The 6,000-nt window shown below is 33.9% G+C and overlaps 1 long non-coding RNA gene across 2 annotated transcripts in view; it reads left to right on the top strand.

Moving 5' to 3' along the window:
• The first annotated feature begins 353 nt into the window (after nucleotides 1-353).
• The window catches only part of LOC128588968 (uncharacterized), a 46,807-nt gene continuing 41,160 nt past the window's right edge, over nucleotides 354-6,000 (top strand). For both annotated transcript variants that reach the window (XR_008380825.1, XR_008380824.1), the window contains exon 1: nucleotides 354-435. This is a non-coding gene — a long non-coding RNA (uncharacterized LOC128588968). The remainder of the gene's footprint in view (nucleotides 436-6,000) is intronic.

Genomic DNA, 6,000 nt, shown 5'->3' with positions numbered 1-6,000 from the left:
CCTTCATTTATTCATTTCAAATATTTATTGCATTCCTACCATTATCCAGGCACTGAGCCACCTCTTTCATGAACAACACAACCGGAATGTTTTCTCTGTGTTGCATCTAAGGATTTAAGTTTAAAGCTAGAACGTGTGTGATTTTTCTTTTTTTTTGAATGGGCTCAAAACATAGCTAAGATGAAATACACATGATCCCACATGATGAAAATAATTTAATAGCTGTAAACTACTGACTTGTATGTTTAGAATAGAAGATTACATGGTAGGAGACCTGAGGGAATAACTACCTTGATTTATCACTGTGGGAACTGCCAGCATTGGCTGAGGCCCAGTGCACACAATCGCCATAAAGCTGGGCACTGAGAGGAACACTGGGACTCACTTGCCATTTTCCTGACACAAACCAGAGTCCAATTTGTGAAAATAATGAAGGTAAGCTGAATCCAGAAAAATGGTAATATAATATTCTCTAGCTATGATCAAAGTTTTAACTTAAAGACTGTTAAGTAATAAAAAATGTAGGTCTCTATTATCTGAGAAAAAAATAGAAGGGATAATGACACAAATTTCTGCCTCATTTTTTAATAGACTCATGACATTATATGAAGGATCTAAGGTTAGGAATGACTATGTATATGTAGATATATGATCACATATAGATTTTTATATATTTATATAAAATGTAAAAGGAAGGTAGTCTCAAGTATTCAAAATGCCAACAGCTAACACTGATCATTTTATTAAACACAAGAAATTCCTATTATTTTCCATTCACAAAGAAACAGAACATTTACCTACAACAGTTACTCATTTGGAAGACATGTAAAAGTGAGTGGTTACTGGCTTTTGACGAAATGGAACTTAAGAAGGGGTTCAGAGGAATTGTTCTAGACATGGATTTTCATTGTTTTTTTTTCACTCCCTATGATCTATAAAACATTCAGACAAGCTTGAAAACAATTTATTTCCCTCTCCACCCTGCTCCTTGCCATTGGCAAAGGCTGTCTATTCTTGCATGTTTCAAATTAGCTGAGTTAACGGACTGGCTTTGTTTAGCAATGACTTCAAATAGCTGGGCCTTTCATCAGGCGTTTTTGTATACTAGCACCATTCATGCTATTATCAAAGACTGAAAAACAATTATTTTTGTTAAAAGCTGAGCAAAATGCCAATGGATGTGATGGCAATAGTAACACATTTATCATGAGATTCTGGTAAGAAGAATTATGGAGACTGAAAAATTAATGTTCAGCCTTCCCAAGGGTGGTAGATGGGGAAGGGGAGATGTTAAGTCAGAGGGCACAAAGTTTGGTCAGGCAGGAGGAGTAGCTTCTGGTGACCTATTGCACAGTAGATGAATATGGTTAACAATAAAGTTGTGCAGATTTTGAAATAGCTAAAAGAGAGGAGTTTTAAATGTTCTCACCTCAAAAACAATGATAAATAATGAGGTGATGGAAAAGTTAATTAGCCTGATTTGATCGTTTGGTTATTCCACAATGGACACATGTATATATCACATTGTACCCCACAAATACGTATTATCATTATTTGTCAATCAAAAATAAAAGAAAACTTAAAAATAAGATACTCCTATCCTAAAAAAAATTTTTAAGGCTAAATATTATTATACAGTATACCCAAATAAAAATAATAGATGCTACATCTATATATCTGTTAAATAATCAGTAAAAATACATAGCTAACCACTTCTCTACACTGACCACACCCTTCAGTTGACGTAATTTTCTTAGACTGGACATGTACCACATGTACGTATCAGGACAGTAGGCCTAGATCCTTACATTGACCACCTCCTTATTTTAACTAGCTTGCCTTAGTCCCTTGCATGGGAAACTTACAAAGGTTCTACTGTATATGTCATCACTTTACCTCAACCAGCTTGAAAACTAGCCCTGTGCAAGTGTACTTCAAGAAACAGAGAGAAGTAGAGGCAGAAATGGACAGCAAGACAGAGGGAGTTTTAAAAGCAAGAGTAATTTTATTAAGTTCCTAGAATCAAGCTGGAAGAAATGAGGATGTAGACAATATTACAATGAAGGGGTTTTAATGTGAGATGGATTTTTATGACTTTCTGATAAATGCGCCTTCGTGCTTACATCTTTTCCTAACTCTGTGTGTGTATACATGTATGCTTACACATGTACACAAACATATTGCTCCAAGTGGAAATATTATTTATTTATATATTATATATTAAATTTCAATATTAATATTAATATAAAGTTTAATGTTATATATTTAATTTCAATATTAAAAAAATGAAAAGTATCCTTTTATCACTGAGAAATGAACATAGATTTATAGATCTGGCTATAAAGTCTAAGAATCGCAAGGAGGATCTACTTTGACAAAGTCATTAATGAATCTGCAGCAGTGATTTCATTAAGAAAAGAGCTCTGGCCTGGACTGTGGCTTGGGGAGGGCACACACAGTTTCATTATTGCCTCCAACTGATGTATACACATCTATGTGATTTCCATCCCTTATTTTAAAAAATGCCTTAATGTAATTAGAAAAGACATGTTTCATTTTTTTCTCTTTTGTACTTTACTATTTATTTTACTTTTTAACTTTAAGTGTCATGAGAGCATATTAAAAGTTTAATATGAGAAATATTCATTGCCATAAAAAGAGCAATTTTTCTAAAATTCTTAAGATAATAGGATACAAATAATATTGCTTTGCATTACAAAGAGGAAAAAGTAGTTCTCCGTCCCTACAGACTCACTCCAATTTTACTTTTTATCATTATAAAAATTGGCACAGAGAAACCTCCAGTGATGGTAATGAACTGCCATAGTCATTACTACAAGAAACAAGAGACTCTAACGCCTGACAGGGCAGTCTGAAATGGTAGTGGTGCCCAGTAAGTGGCAGTCATGAGGGCATCAGAGGCCAGGTGGCTCCTTTCTCTTTTCAACCCACTCCCCTCGCTATTCTGAAACAAATATACCCTTTCCATTCATACTATCTATGGCAACTGAGGGACCAAAATATGATCTCTGCTGCAGAAACGAAATATTAGAATTTCTTCCAAATTGACAGCTCTCCAAGTCCCCAAATTAGTTCAGGACACTTATAGGGTAAAAATTTTGTTTTGTCTAGGTTCACTAAATTCCCACTCTAAATATACTTGTGAGTTAAAATCTATGGTACCTAACATACCTTAGGTTGTAACATCAGATAAGTCTCAGGAAAAAATACCTGCACTATCGGGAGAAGGAATTTGCTAGAATATTCCTCTACATGATAGCACTATACACTTAATTCCAAACTTTAATTCTAAATTTAAATTCTAGATTTAACTTTATAAATAAACTATTCTAAATATTTTATAACTATTAGAACCTCAGATTGATCTGATATCAAATTTAATTAAAATACACTTTCATGAGGGCGGACCTTCAAATGGAATGGAGTCCTAAATTCAAATGTGTTTTCTCATCAAAAATAGAGAATTCTGGCTCAGTGCCTGTAGCTCAGCAGCTAGGGTGCCAACCACATACACCAGAGGTGGCAGGTTTGAATCCAGCCCAGGCCTGCCAAACAACAATGACAACTACAACCGAAAAATAGCCGGGTGTGTGGCTGGGCACCTGTAGTCCCAGCTACTTGGAAGGCTGAGGCAAAAGAGTGGCTTAAGCCCAAGAGTTTGAGGTTGCTGTGAGCTGTGACAGCACAGCACTCTACCAAGGATGACATAGTGAGATGCTATCTCAAAAAAAAAAAAAAAAAGAATAAGAGAATTCTGTATTTGTGTAAAATGGCCATGCTTCAAAATAAGATTCTAAATGTCCCTTTTCATTTATGTCTTAATTAAAATACAAAGCACTTAAACACTGAGACCACAAAATGTTCTTGTCTTATCCCCCCTTTGGAATTTTAATACGAATGTTCTTTGATTTGGAAACCATTAGGGCTGGGAAAGGATATCTATTGAATACTTCAAAAATATTTTTCTTAATAATTTAAAAGAAGCGACAAGTTTAAGATATTTCAAGCAAACAATTTTAGCCCATTTCTTCCTAGCCAAACCCCTTCTAAGCATATTTAGCAAATTTCCTATTTAATATTTTTCTATATAACATAAATTTAGTGTATTTAAATAATACACTTTGATTTGTATGTAAGGAAAATGACAATAATACCTCTAAGCAAGGAACCTTCTTGATTAGATATACATCAGTATATTTCTATCTTTGAGATAAATATTTTAGACTTAAATGATCATTTCTTTTTTAAGCTTTCTCACCATATGAAATCTGATAACTATAATAGTGCTATTATGGGGAAAATTAGATGTAAATAGAAAGGATTCTCTTCAAACTCATGTGTAATCTTTAGAGATTAAGCATCAGTAACATTCTGTTTGTGTGATCTTTTTTGGAAAGCTTCTTGCCCTAGTTAAGTTTCAGCAGATTGTAGTCATATAGAAATAAGCTTTGACTCTCCTGTCTCTGTGCAACCACAGAACTGACCATCTGGACTTCAGGTCTGACAAAAACTTTTAGGGATCCAGAAAAATTCTGGCAAGTTAAAGAACATATCTCAAACGGAACTAAGAAAAATTCTCAAAGACGAGTTACATTCAGACATTTTTTATGAACACCTTAGACATATCTCTCTGTTCCCCCTCCCCACATATACTCACATGCACTACCTTAAAATATTAAAATTCTAATAGGAGGTTTTAGATTCAACAGTTAAAAGTGATGATTTGGGTCACCATGTTATTTATTGACCTAATCAGGATTATTTTTTCCAGTGTAAAAGGAAGAACTATTAATTATTACTCTTGGAAAATCATAAGGCAGGACGATCTCTGACAAATCAAATGTGCAGTCACCCTAATGATAATGAAAGGAGAATGGAGATATGTTCTCATAGCTAAATAAATACACACACACACACACACGATTGATGACTGACAAATGAATTCAGTCACACTTGCATTTTTATGATGTTACCTCTAAAAATAGCACATTCCAATGTTTGCCCTAGCTATGATTTAATAATTTTATCTATTGTAAATTTTGGCCAATTGTCCAATTCCAAAAATGGCCTCAAGAGAAAATCATTTGCCAATAGATTATTTGGAACCTGCCTGATGTGGCAGAACCAAATGCTTAACAAATGAATAATCACAAATCTCATTCCTACAGCATGAAATCCACATATTATAAAGGGGAGTATTATCTCCATAGACTGAAAAGTTATTTAGATTTGATATTCTAAGGGAATGATTATTCCCAAGAAATTCTTCCAAAAAATAGAGTTATTAATTTGGAATTTGGTTTCACTGCTATAAAAGGCTTGAATTTATAGTTACTGGGGTCAAGGATGTTGGTGGCAGAGGAGGAGGGGTGAGTGTGACTATGAAGAGGTTGCACAGGGGAGATTTTTGTGATGAAATAGTTGCATATCTTTATTGTGATGGTGGTTACACAAATAGACATACAAGATAAAATGGAATAACACTGTATACACACGTTGTGTCAGTATCAATCTCTTAAAAATTAAACTTCAAACACCCCCCAACTTTTCTCATATGACATTTTTTTAATTGTCAGAATATCACTGAAACTGTTCCTTTGGGGGGAGACAATCCCAGGTGCACCAAACAGGACATCATACATTACTCATAATGTCTACAACTTCAGTAATGATAGGGAAATTCTAACGCAGTCATATCAAAATACTGTTTTCTCCTTTAAGTTTTTTCCACAACTGTCCCATCAGTAAAGATAAATGGCACTGATTTTACATTTTCAGAGTGATATATTGTATTTAGGGTTGTTTTAGAAATCTTTGTCCCCAAATATTGAAGCACTTGGAGGTAATTTTAATATTCTGCAATATTATTGCATTCAAGAAAAACAGAACCTTAAAAAGATGGATTTATCTTGCCTATATGAGTACAAATCTTTCCATAATGAGAATATAGTTAACTTAATTATGGAAACAGAGAGTTAT

Source organism: Nycticebus coucang, chromosome 1, assembly GCF_027406575.1.
Source record: "Nycticebus coucang isolate mNycCou1 chromosome 1, mNycCou1.pri, whole genome shotgun sequence".
In the NCBI taxonomy this organism is placed as follows: domain Eukaryota; kingdom Metazoa; phylum Chordata; class Mammalia; order Primates; family Lorisidae; genus Nycticebus; species Nycticebus coucang.
This window is presented reverse-complemented; position numbering and strand designations above follow the sequence as displayed.